The sequence below is a fragment of the Schistocerca gregaria genome, chromosome 1, assembly GCF_023897955.1.
Source record: "Schistocerca gregaria isolate iqSchGreg1 chromosome 1, iqSchGreg1.2, whole genome shotgun sequence".
NCBI classification, from domain to species: Eukaryota; Metazoa; Arthropoda; class Insecta; order Orthoptera; family Acrididae; genus Schistocerca; species Schistocerca gregaria.
The window spans coordinates 548,173,592-548,193,914 of NC_064920.1; the positions used below are offsets into that span (position 1 = coordinate 548,173,592).

Genomic DNA, 20,323 nt, shown 5'->3' on the forward strand with positions numbered 1-20,323 from the left:
CGCTCGGCCACTGCGGCCGGCGAAAAAGATCGCGCAGACAATTGCATAGCATGTGAGGACACATCTTGCTACTGTCACAAGAGCAGGCAGCATTTCTTCTGACACTGCTCTTCAAACAAACAATGGACGCCTAAACCTTGAACGATTTCCGCTGGAGGCAAAGAATATGCATCGGCAAAACAAAGACCTCTCAGAAATTCATAGCACGTGCCTATTTCACACAGTGGACGCATAAGCGTGGGTCGAAACTAGAGGTTCTGTTAACGAACGAGTGAGCGCCTCGATCGCCGTTCTAGCTATGATTCGAATTAATTATTTCCAAACTTTCTGACTGATACTGGAGACGGACACAAATATACACACATCAAACAATGTTTTGCATCACGCCGGTTCCCAGAACTCCTGAAGATAGGCGTTGACTGTGGGTATTGTATCACAGACACAGTCCCTTTGTCCACAGATGTCACTAAACCCGCCCAAAGATGGAAAGAACCATGCATGAGCAGCGCCCATTAGACGGAGGGGGTCAGACAGCCGGTCAGTCCCAGTCATTCCACCAGGAAGGAGGTACACGGTTCGTGTTGTCTGTAGTTCAACCATGCCTAGACGCTCGATATCGCGGTTCGATCGCGTCCGCATTGTTACTTTGTGCCAGGAAGGGCTCTCAACAAGGGAATGTCCAGGCGTCTCGGAGTGAACGAAAGCGATGTTGCTCGGTCAGGGAGGAGATGCAGAGAGACAGGAACTGTCAGGCCGCCCAAGGCTACTACTGCAGTGGATGACCGCTACCTAAGGATTATGGCTCCGAGGAGACCTGACAGCAACGCCACCATGTCGAATAATGCTTTTCGTGCAGCCACAGGACGTCGTGTTACGACTCAAACTGTGCGCAATAAGCTGCATGATGTGCAGCTTCACTCTTGACGCCCATGGAGAGGTCTGTCTTTGCAACGACGGCACCGTGCAGCGCGGTACAGATGGGCCCAACAACATGCCGAATGGACAGCTCAGTAGTGGCATCACGTTTTCTTCACCGATGAGTGTTACATATGCCTTCAACCAGACAATCGTCGTGTTTGAAGGCGACCCGGTCAGACTGAACGCCTAGACACACTGTCCAGCGAGTGCTGCTATTTTGGGGTGGCATTCTATGGCGGTTCTAGGCGCTACGGTCGCAGGTTTGAATCCAGCCTTGGGCATGGATGTGTGTGATGTCCTTAGGTTAGTTAGGTTTAATTAGTTCTAAGTTTTAGGCAACTGATGACCTCAGAAGTTAAATCGCATAGTGCTCAGAGCCATTTGAACCATTTGAGCCATTCTGTGGGGCCGAGGTACGCCGCTGGTAGTCATGGAAGACGCTATAACGGCTGTACGATACGTGAATGTCAAACACCGACCGATAGTGCAACCATATCGGCTGCATTTTGGCGAGGCATTCGGCTTCATGGACGACAATTGCGCCCCCATCGTTCACGTCTTATGAATGACTTCCTTCAGGATAACTACATCGCTCGACTGGAGAGGCCAGCATGTTCTCCAGACACGAACCCTATCGCACATGCCTGGGATAGATTGAAAAGGGCTATTTACGGACGACGTGACCCACCAACCACTCTGAGAGATCTACGCCGAATCGCAGTTGAGGAGTGGGACAATCTGGACCAATAGTGCCTTGATGAACTTGTGGATAGTATGCCACGACGAATACAGGCAAGCATCATTACAAGAGGACGAGCTACTGGATTTTAGAAGTACCGGTGTGTACAGCACTCTGAACCACCACCTCTGAAGGTCTCTCTGTATGGTGGTACAAGATGCAATGTGTGGACTTCATGAACAATAAAAAAGGCGGAAATGATGTTTATGTTGATCTCTATTCCAATTTTCTGTACAGGTTACGGAACTCTCGGAACCGAGGTGACTCAAAACTTTTTTGATGTGTATAGTAATACTGCGAGAAACTCACGCTTGAACATAAATCCCGATTCTCGCGAGCCTGCAGGTCGCGCTGCTATATTTTACCACGAACGGCACCTGTCGATCGTGTTCAGAACAGTGTTCTGCACAGTTATGAGTGCATTATGTTGCAGCTAAGTGAATTCGAACGTGTGCAAACTGTTCGTGCTTGTATGATGGATGCTTTCATAAGCAAGGTGACCGAACTATTTGGTGCTTTAAGAGGTACCGCATCGAAGACTTATACCTCATACAGGAAAAGCAGATAAGACATCGTCCACAAAGTCACAACGTAGACGAATCTATGTGTGTTGAGTGCTCGTGGCGGACGGCCACTGAAAAGGCTAGTGGCGAAAAATAAGACACGACAGCGCGCAAACGTCATTACATTACTGAACGTCACACTCACGAACCCTGTTTGCACCAAAACAACACTGAGGGATCTCCAGTGGCAGGAAAATGCGGAGTGAAGTGAATTCCAAAACCAGTCATGAGTAATGCAATTGCCCGTAACAGAAAAATTTGGTTTCGAAGCCATAAAACTGGTGTACGCAACAATGGATGAAAGGCATTTGGTCCCATGAGTCTTATTTCACACGGTTAATATGGCGGGGGTTCGGTGATGACTTGGGCAGTCATATCGTGGTATTCCGTGGGCGCCATAGCTACTGTGCAATGTGACATTACTGCCAAGAAATATGTTACCATTCTGGCTGATCAGGTCCATCCCATGTTACAGTGTTTGTTCCCCAATGATGATGCTGTGTTCCAACACGACAGACTCCCTGCTCACACAGCTCGCATTGTCTAGGACTGGTTTTTTGAGCACGAGGATGAATTGTCACTTCCTCCCTAGCCACCAGAGTCACCAGATCTCAGTAGTATTGTGCTTTCGTGGTCTACTTCGGAGAGAAGGCTGCGTGATCGCTCTCCAAGTCCAGCACCGTTACTAAACTTGCCACAATTTTGCTACGTTACCTTGAAAGTCATACATGATCTGTATTTACCCATTCCGAGACGACTGGAAGTTATTTTGAATGGCAACAATTTTCTAACACCGTATTGGGCATGATGATGTGCTGCGTTTTCAGTGTTTCCATATTTATGTCCACCCCCTGTAGCTCTTTTTGTTTCGTGTTTCCCTATTCATCCTGTAATTCACAAAGACGTGAAGCTCGAAAAGCAAACACTGATATTAGTGCATATGTCGCTGACAGCTTCTCATTCTGGTAAAAGGCTCAGTTAGCACTCTGGTTGGAGGAAACCAGTTCCAGCGCCTGAAGTGTCAACTGTATGTAATTGTAATGGGACCATAGTGTTACCTCCGCACCATCTTCTGCATGTGGAAGAATGATGAGTGATGGTGTAGAAGCCAATCAAGCACTCACCTAGCCGTCGCGCTGCCGCTGAAATTCTTTTCTGCTGTAGGGATGCAGCGATAGTAATGACAGTAATAACTCCGTGTGGCTCGACAGCCAGGTTCAAGTTTTTCACTTGGATGCCACTTTGGCAACGTTACGTATCCCTGCTCTATCCCAGTAATCACGAAGCAGGAAGGGGACCTGTAGTTTAATGTGATATCTGAACCTGGTGGCGTTATTGGTGAATCTTCAAATTATTGAGAGGCGATTCGATTACACGATCTTTCGACTTTCGGGCGGGGGATTTTCGGGTACACAGTTTACCGCTACACCATCTGGCCTGACAGCAGTGCTTGTCGTTTGCAGTTTCACGGGTGAATCAGCATTTCTTTCTCTTTCCTTCCGCTTCAGACGGCTCTATGTTCACTCCACTTAGTGCTTCGGCGTTAAACCGCTCGTTATCAAAATGAGTTTTCTGTCTGCTGGCAGGCACTTAGAGTGCCGGCAATCAAGTTGAGAAGCTCCCTCCACCAGCTGCACCAATTTTCTGTTCAACATTTCTCACGTTCTTTCATCAAATACGTAAATTTTAATTTGATAGATTCTTTTCCTCCTTGCTCCTGAGCACATCGAATTCTTCCCTACTAAGATCTTTGGAGCTATACTTAGCAAAGTTACCTTCGGCCGCGTTACCAGCACCTGCCCATCGAATATGCAGTCAGCAGGGTGTTCTCGCCTGCTTCCTCGTCCCGACGCAGCATCCGTCGAGTCCGCAACTATCGTGCAGATGTTTTTGTCATTTCTCAAAATTTTACTCAGTCGGACGAACCGGAATCAAATGGAGGCAAACTTGGCAGCTACTAGGTCTTTATCGATTTATCTGTCTTCGGCAAAGTTAAAACCGATTCGTACACGTCTGAAGTACAGAAGTGGCGCGCTTCTAAAAGCTCTCAGAGAAACGTTGGTTTGTGCACGTAAAATACAAACATCTTTAAAACTTATCGTAGACCAAGGTCCGATATAGCAGCGGACAAAATCTGAACCATCGATCTCGTCCAAGCCGGAGTTATTTAAAGGCGACTGTCTGCACGTGAAATACGAACGAGGGTCACTTTTTGCACGAAAAATCTGAACATTACACATAAAAATGGTGCCACTAGCTAAGCACAAATTTCAGCCAATCAAAATATTTTGAAAAGGAGTTAATGGACTCACACAATTTATCTGGGTGCCAGTTCCGATTCGTAGTTCAGACCTTGAGTAACATACTGTAACATAGCTGCAGTAATGTTCGAATGACTATAAAAATGGCCACTAGTCCGGGCTAAACCAAAGGCTTTGTACCCCACGTTCCTAAATACGAATCGAGTACCGAAACCACATACCTCCCCCCCTCCCCTTCACTCCCCTCCCCTCAAACAGCGATTCTGGGCGCACTGTACGTCACAACGAATGTTGAATATGTACGACCTGTTCAGAGGTTCCAGATTAAGCTCTAAAATTTATGATAATAATTTCACTTACATGAGTTCCTCATTTCAGTGTGTGACGCCGTAGAGAGAAAAATTCGCGAACTTGTCGCTACCTAGATGTTGACTCTGAAATTATTGGTATAACGGAGCATCATTTAAATAATTTGACAATTCAGAGGCTTCCTTTACCAGGATACAAATGAGCTGGCTGTTTTTCAAGGAGTTCCTTGAGGGTTGGGGGAGTAGTCAGGTATGTAAGAAGCAGTATTCTATTTGAGTCCATAGACGTATCACTGCACTGCACCGAACAGATATTTGAATGTTGCGCAGGGGCAGTTGAATTTAGTGAAACTTAACTTCTAGTTGTTGATGTTTATAGGTCCCCTAACTCTGACTTCAGAGCATTTCTGCTCAAGCTAGAGAGGTTTCTTGATTCACTTTACACGAAATACCAGAAATTAGTTATATGTGAAGACTTCAGTATAAATTTTGTATATGATGGTGCGAGAAAAAGGATGTTGGTAGATCTCCTAAATTCATATGATCTGATGCAGACTGTTTTTTTTTTCAACTAGGGTGCAGGGGAACAGTACCACAGCCATAGACAATATTTTTATTCGTTCTTCATTACTAGATGGACACTCTGTTAGTAAAAGGGTGAATAACCTTTCAGACCATTATGCGCAAATTTTAACACTAAAAGGCTTTTGTACTCAAACTAATGTCACATATAATTACAAACTATGTAGGAAAGGTAATCACACAGGAATAGAGAGTTTTTTAAACCTCGTCAAGGAACAAGAGTGGCAGGATGTTTATAGTGCTGATAACTTAGATTAACAAATGTCAAGCTTTCCTTAACACATTTCTCGTGTTCTTTGAGAGTTGCTTTCCATTAGAACGATCTAAGTGGGGTACTAGTAGTAAAAGGCAGCCTGGGTGGCTGACTAGTGGGATAAGGAACAAAGCTAAAATTATATCAAAATGTTAGAGGCAGTCACGATCATGCTACAGTAGCTCATTACAAACAGTACTGTAAGGTGCTTAACATGTTATTAGGAAGGCAAAGAGTGGTTGGTATGCAAATAGAATAGATAATTCGCAGGATAAAATTAAAACAATATGGGAAGTTGTGAAGGAAGTGTCTGGTCAGCAGCACAAGGTCGACGACATAAAGTCAGTGCGTTAAAAATATTGTTGTTACTGGTGAATTAGATATATGTACAGTATTTAACAATCATTTTCTGTGCAGTGCTGGTGAAGTAAATAAAAATTTAGTTTCTACAGGGAATCATATAACTCTCTTGGCAAATGCCTTTCCGAGACTGATGTCTGAAATACTCCTCTGTCTACAGACAAGGGGGAGACTGAGTCAATAATTAAATCACTGAAGACTAAGGATTCTCGTAGACATGATGGAGTGTCTAGAAAAATGTTAAGTACTGTGCTGCACGTTAGCCCTGTAATTAGCCATTTATATAATTTTTCCTTTAGGAATGGTCAGTTTCCTGAACGATTAAAGTACTCAGTAGTAGAGCCAGTTTATGCAAAGGTAGAATGGGATAATGTAGACAATTTGAGACCTATTTCTATACCATCAGTGTTTGCTAAAGTTATTGAAAAGGCTGTGAACGTAAGAATAATTCATCATTTTATGTCACACGATTTACTATCAAATGTACTGTTCGGCTTTAGAAGTCGTTAACAAATGAAAAGGCCATATTAAGCTTTCTCTTTCAGGTACTGGATGGGTTAAACAAACGGTTTCGAACGCTAGACATATTTTTTGATTTAACTAAGACGTTTGAATGTGTTGATCACAAAATATTGCTCCAGACATTGGACCATTGCGGAAAACGGGGAGTAGCTCACAGATGGTTCATACAGCAAAAGGCCATTATTCACAGTGTTGAGAATGGCTGTGATGTGGGATCTGAGTGGGGTACTGTCAAGTGGGCGGTGCCCCAGGCATCAGTGTTGGGGCCACTCCTGTTCCTTATTTATATAAATGATCTGCGCCCTAATATTACGAGTAACTCTAAAATATTTATATTTCCTGACGACATTACTTTGGTAGTAAAGGATGTTGTGTGCAACAATGGCTCGGTTTCAAATAGTGCAGTTGATAACATTAGTACATGGATTGTAGGAAATAAACTAACACTAAATCATAGTAAGACTGAGTTTTTACAGTTTCTAACACACAATTCAACAAAACCTGACGTTTTAATTTCACAGAATGGGCATATGATTAGTGAAACTGAACAGTTCAAATTTCTAGGTGTTCAGATAGACAGTAAGCTGTCGTGGAAAGCCCACATTCAGGATCTTGTTCAAAGACTCAATGCTGCCATTTTTACTATTCGAACGGTGTCTGAAGTGAGTGATCGTTCGATATTAAAATTAATCTACTTAGTTTACTTTCATTTACTTATGTCGTAAAGTATTATATTTCAGGGTAACTCTTCCCATTCTAAAAGGACATTTTTGGGTCAGAAACGGTTGGTTCGGGCAATAAGTGGTGTAAGTTCACGAAGCTCTTGTCGACCCCTGTTCACGAGTCTGGGTATTTTAACATTGACCTCTCAATATATATATTGCTTACTGTCATTTCTTGTTAACAATATTAGCTTATTCCCAAGAATAAGCATCTTTCAGTCAGTTAATACTCGGCAGAAATCAAATCTGCATTTGGATCGGAATTCCTTAACTTGAGTGCAGAAAGGTGTTCAGTATACTGCTGCATCCGTTTTCAATAAGCTACCACTAGAATTCAAAAATCTTAGCAGTAATCCAAGCTCTTTCAAATCGAAACAGAAGAGGTTCCTCGTAGGTCACTCCTTCTATTCTGTCGAGGAGTTCCTTGAAAAATTAAGCTCATTCTTGTTGTATTGTTGATAGCGTTTACTTAACCTTACGGATTGACATTTTTCGGGTTGATAAATATTTTATTTTTAACTGTTATTACTTGTATGCTGCAATTTCATGTACTGACACCTTCCACGACCTTGAATATTTGCTCCTCAATTTGGTCCTACGGAACTTGGCGTGTAAATAAATAAATAAACCACGAAGTCCTCTGTAACGGATGCGGACTAGGGGGGCTCCCTGTATTGGCTGTTGCAAGACACCGCCTAAACTGAGGCCGAGAGACCCTGCTGGTTCTTATTTGAAAACTCGGCACCGGCAAGAAAACAGTAGACTGTCAGGGTCAGCACTATTTCCTGTTGCCACTCTAAACTACTGTTCCTTCGGAAAGCTGACTTATCAGTCCAAAAAGTTTCGAGGCTAGTTTAATGAAAGTAAAGAAAAGTTAAGATGGTGTTTCTGATGTTTCAGGTGTTCTACATAGCTCCCTCTCACTTTATTAAAACGCACAGAACGTACATAAAATCGTGTGAAACTAACAGAAAAGTCTTTTTTGGGACGTAGTTCAACTCGAGCATCACATTGGCTTGAACGTAGGTTGTGTCGTCATACATAGCCTTCACCCTTCATATGATTTTCTTCATTTACCGTTTTGTAGCAGGTTCGTATCGACACCTAGTCTCGTCAGCCGTGATGACTTTTCCCAGAAAAGAATCGTCCACGATTTACGTTTCAGGCAAGTCGAAGCTGACGTCCTTGCGTCGCCGTCTATGTTGGGGAGTGAAGTTGTATGGGAAAAACTTTGCACACACTTATCTCTTTTTCAAACCTTTTTTGAATACTTGATTTGGAAATGTTGCTCCATTGTGATTAGTGACAGAAAAACGTTGACGCACTACGGTCACACGTCCACTACTTAGCATTGCCCGTTCACAACTGACTGGTCGAACGTGCATTTGTTATTTACAACTGTTACTTCAAGTTGCCACCGTATAACCAGACGTCTCCGCGAAAATTTAATTATAAGATCAGAGTGCATTATTATTTTAAAAAAGAACATTTTCTCTATTTTGTGTGGCACTCTTCAATGGTAATTGAAAAATAAATTTTGATAAGAGGAAAGTAAATGAGTGCCGTCAATTAAAAGAAGCAGCCAAGTAAAAAAAATGATAATTTTAAATTATCACACAGCACAAATAAATTGACCACTAAGAGAGAGAAAATTAATAATTCAAGATTTTGTCTAACCTGCTTTGATACCATGGAGTAGACTGAGCGTGCCATTGTTGTTGTTCTGGTCTTCAGTCCTGAGACTGGTTTGATGCAGCTCTCCATGCTACTCTAACCTGTGCAAGCTTCTTCATATTTCAGTACCTACTGCAGCCTATATCCTTCTGAATCTGCTTAGTGTATTCATCTCTTGGCCTTCCTCTACGATTTTTACCCTCCACGCTGCCCTCCAATGCTAAATTTGTGATCCCCTGATACCTCAGAACATGTCCTACCAACCGGTCCCTTCTTCTTGTCAGGTTGTGCTACAAACTCCTCTTCTCCCCAATTCTATTTAATACATCTTCATTAGTTATGTGATCTACCCATCTAATCTTCAGAATTCTTCTGTAGCACCACATTTCGAACGCTTCTATTCTCTTGTTGTCTAAACTATTTATTGTCCATGTTTCACTTCCATACATGGCTACACTCCATACATATACTTTCAGTATCGACTTCCTGACACTTAAATCTATACTCGGTGTTAACAAATTTCTCTTCTTCAGAAATGCTTTCCTTGCCATTGCTAGTCTACATTTTATATCCTCTCTACTTCGACCATCATCAGTTATTTTGCTCCACAATTAGCAAAACAACCTTAACTACTTTAAGTGTCTCATTTCCTAATCTAATTTCCTCAGCATCCCTCGACGTAATTCGACTACATTCCATTATCCTCATTTTGCTTTTGTTGCTGTTCATCTTATATCCTCCTTTCAAGACACTATCGATTGCGTTCAACTGCTATTCCCAAGTCCTTTGCTGTCTCTGATAGAATTACAATGTCATCGGCGAACCTCAAACTTTTATTTCTTCTCCATGGATTTTAATACCTACACCAAATTATTCTTTTGTTTCCTTTACTGCTAGCTCAGTATAAAGATTGAATAAAATCGGGAAGAGGCTACAACCCTGTCTCACTCCCTTCCCAACCGCTGCTTCCCTTTCATGCCCCTCAACTCTTATAACTGACATCTGGTTTCTGTGCAAATTGTTAATAGCCTTTCGCTCCCTGTATTTTAACCCTGCTATATGCCGATCATTAACATTACGCATTCTGCATAGAGGTGCTGCGCGGAATCTGCGTTTACAGATCGGCTTAACAATTCTCAAGGACACACGAGCGGCTGCTACACATTCGAAATCAATGATGTTCGGCAGCGGCCAGTAAACGATATGTCTGCAGCCTTGCAGTTCTCCTAGCTGAAACACAGAAAAGCTGGTAGGCATGGTTAATGTTGTTCAAATAAAACACAGGTTAAATAGTAACAGTTAATCATGTATTGATATATATATATATAAAGAAATTTGTAAGAACAGTAGACGAGCAAAATGTTGCCTTTGAGCGTCTCTTGTAACGGAAGTTATTAAAGCTTTTGGCTTTTATGTTCCATTACGTATGTGTACATTTATTTAATAAATTGTAATTAATCGCATCGCAGAAGGGTTCAGTCTTCTGTACTCTACAGACGACTTCTCTGACGACAGAAAATAATAAAATATCGCAAACAAGCACAGAGTCGTGTAGGAAAGTGTGCGGGGCGCTGCGCATTGGTTGAAACAAGACGGCTTTTACATAATTTGAAGCACGAATTAAACCTCGAAAATTGTAGACATTATTTCTAACATACTACAGAACTACCTGGTAGAAAAAAGAACTCAACGTTTTTGATCAGTTTTACATACATCCACCAGCTCAGAGATCTGCGTAAGGCAATGGGAGACCACCTCCAACATGACTGCGCCTAATAGAGCACTGCGGTGTTCCAACCAAGCTTCAGGTTGCCAACATTTTTGCTTTACGTCATGAAATGATCACCACGAGAAAACTAGGGATATATGAGGTCTTAACTGACATTCGTTCTTCCCGCACTCCATTCACGAAAGGAATAGAAAAGTGTTGTGGAGGAGTGACAGTGATCCTCAAAGTACCTTCGGCAACGCACCATTAGCCTCGCACAGTAACGATGTTATAAGGTCGGCCAAACTGCGAAACCATACGACACGTGCATGCTGGCAGCAGAAATAATCGAATATTGGTCCAAGTACGAAAGAAAGTCCGTAAAATTTTCATAATCCACGGCGCTAAATTGTTAGCTCTCATTATAAAAGAACTCGCCGTCTGCGGCCAAAAAAACTTTTACTGATAATCAGTTTCAACCCGAACGACAGTCCATCTTCAGATCGTCTACTGCGAAAATGCAGTTGTTCAAGAGTACTGACACCTGCATAGCATGCACAATTAAATCCTGTCTTAGCTATTAGTTTAAAATTAGTCTGTAGGAGTCACTGCTCTTGGACAAATATTTTTTCGCAGTAGCTGAAAGATGTTATCAGAAGGTTTTCTGACACAGGCCGTAAATTCTCTCATAGCAAAATCACGATAATCATAGTTCCACGACATTGTTTTGCTATTGATGTAACAGCTTTCAATTACGGTATTAAGTCAACATGAGATTTAGTAATTGTTACCGTAAGCTACTTCTCCTTGGCGCTGCAGGGAGAGAAAATGTACCACGGCGACCTCAATCCGTCCATTGTGCACTTCAATTGTGTGAACTCAGTTGCATGAAATGTTCTCACCGCATATGTATGAGCACATTTGTGTGGCTATTGCACCCACCTGAAAACTTTATTGCAGTCATAAGAACCAAACGACGGAGCTCTAATGGACTTTTCCTCCGTTTTAAGAATGGAAAGCGACGTTATGATTTTCTGTGTGACGGATTTAAAGGGACTTGCTCGTGAAAATGATCAAAAATTTAAAAAAAATTCTTGCTCTATAGAAAAAAGCATTTCATGCTGATTTCAAAAATGTATATTTTATGGGCATTATCATTTTCTGTTCATTCTAAAATTGAGGATGAACGTGATGTTGCACAGGGGTTACGCCCACCTGTCAGGTTGAAGTGCGTCAGAATACGTGATGCATTATTTTGTTATTCGGTTTTTTCCGTCGTTAGTTGTGGATCGTTCACACAGGTGTATTCTAGAAGGCATTGACTACCGGAACCAAAGTACAGGCATGTCTAGAAGGCTATGGTTCGAATGTAAATAAAAATCTGAGAATATATGATTTCGGAATTTCATAGCATGTGGTTTTGTAGTTATTGCGTGTTGTTTTGTTTCTGTGTGTGTGTGTTTCCTGTGCTAAAAATGTCGAGAGTAAAGAAATTTAGCCCCAAACGAAAGTTTCACGGCAACCAGTTCCAAACACAACCGAATTATACACATTAGTTGCTTCAAAAGTCGCCTGCAGAAACTGTGTCCACAGACGTAAGGGTTCTCTTTCTGAATGTAATAAGAACAAGCCTATTAGTATTGTGAGCAGCAATAACAACGGAAATGTTAATGTGAACCTAAATATGCTGTCAAGACTTTTGAAGAGTGCTGTGAAATGTAAGTACTGCAATTGTGAAGATAGTATTGACGTTTCTGAGGACATTTCAGCCTGCAAATCGTGTAAGATGCACATTGATACTAAGACATCGCCATTAACTGATAGTCGACATTACAGTGTAAATAGTCAGCTTGCTTATGCAATGCGATGTATTCGAAGGGAAAGGAGAGCTGCCCAGACTTTTTGTGCAGTGATGTATTTACCTCCTCCTCCACTGAGGTTTGACAGACACAATAAATTAATACATAATGGTTTATGCTGTGTAAGTGAACATTCAATGAAAAGAGAAGCAGAAGAAGCACTAGCCTTTTCTGAGAATACAGACATTCAGAATGAGATTTTCACTCTGCAGCGGAGTGTGCGCTGGTATGAAACTTCCTGGCAGATTAAAACTGTGCGCCCGACCGACACTCGAACTCGGGACCGTTGCCTTTCGCGGGCAAGTGCTCTACCATCTGAGCTACCGCAGCACGACTCACGGCAGGTACTCACAGCTTGGCTTCTGCCAGTACCTCGTCTCCTACCTTCCAAACTTTACAGAAGCTCTCCTGCGAACCTTGCAGAACTAGCACTCCTGAAAGAAAGGATATTGCGTAGACATGGCTTAGCCACAGCCTGCGGGATGTTACCAGAATGAGATTTTCACTCTGCAGCGGAGTGTGCGCTGATATGAAACTTGCTGGCAGATTAAAACTGTGTGCCCGACCGAGATCCGAAGTCGGGACCTTTAGGAGACGATGTACTGGCAGAAGTAAAGCTGTGAGTAACGGCTGTGAGTCGTGCTTCGGTAGCTCAGATGGTAGAGCACTTGCCCGCTAAAGGCAAAGGTCCCGAGTTCGAGTCTCGGTCGGGCACACAGTTTTAATCTGCCAGGAAGTTTCAATACAGACACTGTAGTAGCATTTGATGGATCATGGCAGAAGAGAGGTCATACTTCTCTGAATGGGGTTCTAACTGCCACATTTATTGAAGTTGGTAAGATTCTAGATTATGAATGTCTAACAAAGTACTGCCGGGGTTGTTCAAGTAAATTTATTGGCACCCATGTTTGTGTAAAGGACTTTGATGGTCCAAGTGGAAACATGGAAACGAAAGGAATTCTAAACATTTTTAGAAGATCGTGGTTGAGGTATGTAGGCTACCTTGGGGATGGCGACTGTAATGGACACACTACTCTTGTTAACGACCGAGCGAGGTGGCGCAGTGGTTAGCACACTGGACTCGCATTCGGGAGGACGACGGTTCAATCCCGTCACCGGCCATCCTGATTTAGGTTTTCCGTGATTTCCCTAAATCGCTTCAGGCAAATGCCGGAATGGATCCTTTGAAAGGGCACGGCCGATTTTCTTCCCCATCCTTTCCTCACCCGAGCTTGCGCTCCGTCTCTAATGACCTCGTTGTCGACGGGACGTTAAACACTAAGATCCTCCTCCTCCTCCTCTTGTTAACGACACTTTGATAGTAAAGCTTGAATGTGTTGGGTGTGTGCAAAAAAGAATGGGAGCTCAGCTGAGAAAATTATGTGAAGACTTCAGTGGAAAAAAAACTGGTCCTGGTCGTCTTACAAAAAGAGAAATTGATTCTTTGACTCAATATTATGGACTAGCAATAAGGAGAAATATAGGAGATTTGGAGGACATGAGACGAGCTGTTTGGGCAACATGTTTTCACAGTGTTAACAGATGAAACCCCAGAGCATGGTCTGTGTTGAAAAGGGGAAGATTCGCGGTGCAAGTACTGGCTGAGCAATGCTACAGGCATACAATATACCCTCGAGCATTCCTGACCACTTGCTGTAGTGGAGGCAGTTAGGCCTATATATAGGGAGCTGGCAAATAAAAATGTACTTAGGAAATGTGTGCATGGTCTCTCTCAGAATCTAAATGAAAGCTTCAACAGCTGTATATGGGAGAGAATATCCAAAACTGTATTTGCTGGGCTGACAGTGCTGAAGATTGGTGTAATGGATGCAATAATAACACTCAGTGACGGTACAATTTCAAGGATCAATGCTATGAAGAAATTGAACATCCAAATGGGAAGGAATATGGCTTCAGCTCTAACTGGTAATTGATAAGCGTTGGTTAACTGAAGCAGAGACAGCTGCAGAAGCAGAAAGAAAAGAATGAAGACAAATAAGGAAACAGGACGACAACTAGAGTATGCTGCTGGCATGTTCTAAACGAGCATAGTGGTAAGTTAATAAATCTGTAAATCTTCTTTTGCTATTAACCGAAAACTTGAATTTTCATCATTCAGGTACACGTTTCTCCTAAATGACTGAACTTAAACTCACAAAAAATGGTATAGATATTTAGAATGACCTCCTCTACCTCCCTTGCCTACTATTTCCTGAAAAACTTATAACATGATAATGATGTCGGTGACATTTGAGCTACATTTTTAAATAGTTTTGTCGTAATAAAATAAATGACTTGTCTTTTTCACATATCAGCATCAGTAGTGGAAATTGGAGGCATAAAACTCTTGGGTGAATGTTGTCTGCATTCTGACTCTTTTTTAAGCTGTGCAGTCAGTGGTTCCAAAGAAAATGGTACGGCAGTGAAATAGTGTTCCGTTTTTTATACTATTATAAATATCGTTGTCAGTACCAAAATATAATAAATATCTCAATGATTTTTGGGGAATGCTTTGACTAATGACCCGCAAATTGTGTAAGAATTTTGAGCTATCTCTCATTTATATATCAGTTGCACTATGAGGGTGAAGATAAGGCAGCCCATTCAGGAGTGTCTCCCCTTAAGGGGACATGGAATAGGGAGAAAAAAAAATCGATTTTGGTTTTATTGCATCATTAGATTACTCCAATTTTCCTCTTTACCCATAAATGGCTCTACTAGAATTATAACTATTTTATTTTTATAGATTTGTGAGATCTGGTAATGCGCTCTTGTCATACATTTCTGTCATGGCTGGCCACAAACTTTCTGGCTGTATATTCACGTCACGTGAATTCAGATTTCTGTTTTCCAGCCACTATTTTTACACTATTTGTCCCAAATGGTTTATCTTTGGTTACATGAAGTTACTCTTTGATATTTTGACTTTGGATTGTTTGTAAACCGTGTGCTACACGAAAGTTGTTGTGTCGAGTTTTTTCGTATTTAGTGCTTCATTTTCCATACTGCAAATGTCTAGAGCTAGGGCAAAATTGTTTAAAAAGCGTGTGGACTGGCAAAAGAAAAGAAAGGATGATTCACTAGCAAAAACGAAACATTTCTTTATCATCATTGTTGGAAAATGTGTGGCCGCTTAGTTCTGATTTGCAGAACGAAGTTACTCCAAATGAAAGCAGTGCTTCTCCTACAAAACTCAGAGATCTGGACGAGAAACATAATTTATTTGATAAAGAGAAGGAAGTTTTTGAACCCATTGATACCAGTATCCTGCGAGAATCTCTTGAAAATAATGAGTGCTGAGAAAAATGTCAAAGAAAGGTTTCTCTGAAAGTAGAAAGCCATGTTGGCCTGGCTGCCCAGTTTAATTTAATATGCAGCGTTTGTAAATACAGCTGTAAGTTTTCATGCTCTGTTTCAGTAACTGTAAATAACGGATACAAGTAAATTGAAATTTTTAATGTAAGTATTAGGTTTGTCTGTGGGTTGTGAGCAATTGGTAAGGGCAAAGCAGCAGGTGATATGCTATGTGGTGTTCTAAATCTTGACGAAGTTTGACGCTTACAACTATGTACTAAGATCTGCAGTTGAAGATGTAGCACAGAAGTCAATGCAAGAAGCTGTGGAAGAAGCAGTGAAAGATGACAGTCATGATCTCATAGTAGCTTTTAATGACATATGCCAAAAAGCGGTACACCTCGAACACTGGTGTTGTCACAGCAACTAGTGCTGACACTGCTGAGGTTATTGATGTTGCAAAATGGAAATGAGCGTACGGCATTGTGGGCCGGGAGTTCCCCATTTGGGGAAGTTCGGCCGCCGAGGCAAGTGCTTATTACGTTCGACGCCACATTGGGCGACTTGGGGATGATATGATGATTGAGAGGTGATGTTGTTGTTGTTGTGGTCTTCAGTCCAGAGAATGGTTTGATGCAGCTCTCCATGCTACTCTATCCTGTGCAAGCTTCTTCATCTCCCAGTACCTACTGCAACCTCCATCCTTCTGAACCTGTTTAGTGTATTCATCTCTTGGTCTCCCCCTACGACTTTTACCCTCCACGCTGCCCTCCAATACTAAACTGGTGATCCTTTGATGCCTACTAGCCGAACCCTTCTTCTAGTCAAGTTGGACCACAAATTTCTCTTCTCTCCAATTCTATTCAATACCTCCTCATTAGTTATGTGATCTCCCCATCTAATGTTCAGCATTCTTCTGTAGCACCACATTTCGAATGCTTCTATTCTCTTCTTGTCCAAATTAGGTTTGCCTTTCCTTAATCTGTTTTCTAAGATAAGACGTAGGGTCAGTATTGCCTCTCGTGTTCCAACATTCCTACGGAATCCAAACTAATCTTCCCCGAGGTCGGCTTCTACCAGTTTTTCCATTCGTCTGTAAAGAATTCGTGTTAGCATTTTGCAGCCGTGGCTTATAAAACTGATATAGTTCGGTAATTTTCACATCTGTCAACACCTGCTTTCTTTGGGATTGAAATTATTATATTCTTCTTGAAACCTGTCAGAGGTGATAATGTAAAGTTTTTCCATCACTTTTCACTGAACTGATAGGTGATAATGTAGTGAAAAGTGATGGAAAAAATTTACTGTAAGGTAAATATAAAATATCTCTGTAAGTAATTACTTTGACAAAAATTGTTGCTTCAGTATTGTTGTAAGATGTCAATGCAAATACAGTAAAAGCATTATCTCCCTCGCTCAAGTAGTTTGTGAGAAAATGTTCCCTCTATTAGGCATAATTTAAGGGAGCGCTGACGAGCGATTCTGTATCCCCGTAAGGGACGTCCTGACTGTGACACGCTGGGTGTACCTGAAGTGAATGTGGAAAATGTGATGGCTGGTAGTGTGCGTTATAGTGAGCATATTTCGCATAGCAGACTATGTCCGCATCTCTCAGCGTACGGCGCTGGGCGTCGTTGAACAGCGCCGCGCGCCGCCAACAGGTTAGACACACACCACGTCGTCCGAGTCGTCATAGTACAAGGTCTGTGGGGCAAAGTTTTCAGTGTATTAGTGGTATCAAGGTAAATGGGAAGCGGGGGTAAGTTTTATGACCTTTATTTGAAAACAGTTACAAAAAGTGCTCGAAATTACGCCCTCTTGCTTCAATGTACGCCGTGCAACACGCTGTAGTGACTCGCACTCTTCCAAACACTCCTAGCAAAGTGGAAATGCATCGGAGGCTGCCATAATGCGCATTATCAGCTCTGCACCAGTCTCAGTGGGTGTTTCGTAGACAGCAGATTTCAGGTTGCCTGTTGCGTCTCTTGGCAAGACATTTATGGTTCAAATGGCTCTGAGCACTATGGGACTTAACATCTGAGGTCATCAGTCCCCTAGAACATAGAAACTACTTAAACCTATCAAGCCTAAGGACATCGCACACATCCATGCCCGTGGCAGGATTCGAACCTGCGACCGTAGCAGTCACGCGGCTCCGGACTTGAGCGCCTAGAGCCGCTCGTCCACCGCGGCCGGCCCGGCAAGACATTTATAAAATCGTTATTATATATGTACATATAGGGCGCGTGAATTGCTTTTAAAACAGAAAATAAGGGATTCGGAAAGATTATCAATGGCAGATCGAGACCTTGACCGAATTGAGGTAGAGACCCAACATGAAGATGGACCGAGAATAGAGATCAGTACAACAGACGATGCAGTATCGCGAGAAATAGGACAGATAACGCACCATAACGAGGATAATGTACGCCAAGGCATAGAAAACGTAGGTCCACATACGACGGAGGAGCAGGAAAGTAGAGAGACAGCCGATGAGGATTCTAACTTGCGTCTTGAATACGTAGAACCCATAGTACAAGTAATCAGAGCTCCCTCACCACAGAGTACAAGGAATTCGAGCAGAAACGTGTCACCGCACAGTTCAATGCAATCGGTTGCAAACCAACACTTGGGCGAAAACACAGAGCGTAGGATGTCGGAAGAAAACGCAATAGGACTCACCAATCTGGCAGAATTATTACAATTAATGACGGAAACCATGACAAGACAACATAAAGAAATTTCGAACCAAATTAAAATTCAGAATGCAGAAACGACGAGCCAAATTGCAGAAACCACGAGAGAAATGCGTGAAATTAAAGAACAAAACAAAACAAAAAAATCAGTTACACCTAAGTCATACTGAAGACGAAGCAAAAGAATCTCGAGAAGTGATAGGAAACTTAACAGCAGGTTACAATCAGTTGAGAACAGACATTGACAAGGTACAAGTGGACGTACAAACATTGCGTAATGACATTCAGGACGAGATCAAAACATTACGTAACAACACCCACGGAGAAGTCAAGAAACTAGAGAAACAGATAAACGAAATTACTAGACAAGCAGCAGGTACAGCGCGTGAAATTGTTGAAAACAGTGTGTTACACAAACGTATCACAAAAGCAGCGCTGAAAAGATATGATAACCGTATAGTCAAAATAGAAGCGCAAACGAAGCAACAATTTCAGAAATTGCGAACAGAGTTGTTGCAAACCATTGAAGAGCGTAGTGAACAAGATCGAACAAGCACTGAGTCTGCAACCACATCCGTAACTGTAACAACAACTGAAAAACAAGCAGTTAACGAAGATATCATGCATTTGCGATTCCAATCACAGGCGGAAAGTAACATACGTGAAATCAGACAGCCTGCACAGCGACAAACACGTTTCGAAATTATTGATGAACAAACGGCACCAAAACCACATGCAGAACCACAAATGTATGTTTCAATACAGTTTGGATCGTGCAATGTAGCGGCAAGGTTAGCCAGACAAGATACCCAACCAGTACATGACAATGGAAAGCCAGGTCGCGAAGAGTACAGTGCAATGCATTCAGCTACACTTTCACAACCGATGGAAGAAAATTATTGCGTACCACTCCAACGATACTACGCAAGGGTAGGCGAAAGTTACAGTGGACAATATCCAATTGATCTACCACAACCGGAAAGAACGACGGGAGAAATGATGAGAAACAAAAGTGGCGAAGAATCGCGAATTTCATATGGAACTATGATGAAGTACGACAACGATCATTTCCTCACAGTCAGAAGATTTCAACACTTTACACATTACATCTACGACCTTTTATTGATCAATTTCGAGTAGGATCACCAGAACACTGGACGCTAGCACACGAATTAGACTTTATATGTGCACACATGCCAGGAACAGTCGCAGAAACCATGCAGAATGTTTCAGCGACATGCCGATCGTACGAAGATTTCAGAGAGAAGTTTCTCTCAAGATATTGGTCCAGCGAAGCACAGAACAGAGAGAAGTACGAATTATTACAGAACCCATATTTTGAAAATTCAGGAGAGAAGACTCCCGTGAAATTTTTCGAAGTAATGGCAAAGAAAAATCAGTGCTTAGATGTACCATACAGTGACGGAGAGTTGATTAAATTATGCGCGAGGAAGTTGCCATTGAAATACCAGCAATCATTAGTAGGTCATGGAGGCAATGACGTCGAAGCATTTAAAGGTATTCTAAGGGAACTAGAGTTCATATTTTTGGAAAATGACGCAAGGAAAAGACGAAGCGCACGTGAAAACGAAATCAAAAAGCAGTGGAATCAACAAGACACAGTACGAAGAAACAATAATTGCGAAACACGTGATAACTTCGCACCAAGAAACGACCATAGATTTCAACAAAGAACCGATTATGGATTTAGAAGAGAATATGGCAATAACTATAATTCACCCAGGAATGGTAACAACTATTACAGAGGGAATAACGACAACCGGAACGGGTATTGGAGAACCAATAGACCGACAAATTATCAACAAAGAAACCACTATCAACAAGCTGAACAGGAAAAGCGAAT

General features: G+C 42.0%; 1 long non-coding RNA gene across 1 annotated transcript in view; it reads right to left on the reverse strand.

Moving 5' to 3' along the window:
• LOC126282011 (uncharacterized) overlaps positions 1-4,622 on the reverse strand; it is a 48,224-nt gene extending 43,602 nt beyond the window's left edge. The window contains exon 1 of the long non-coding RNA XR_007551320.1: positions 4,533-4,622. This is a non-coding gene — a long non-coding RNA (uncharacterized LOC126282011). The remainder of the gene's footprint in view (positions 1-4,532) is intronic.
• Between the last annotated feature and the right edge of the window lie 15,701 nt (positions 4,623-20,323).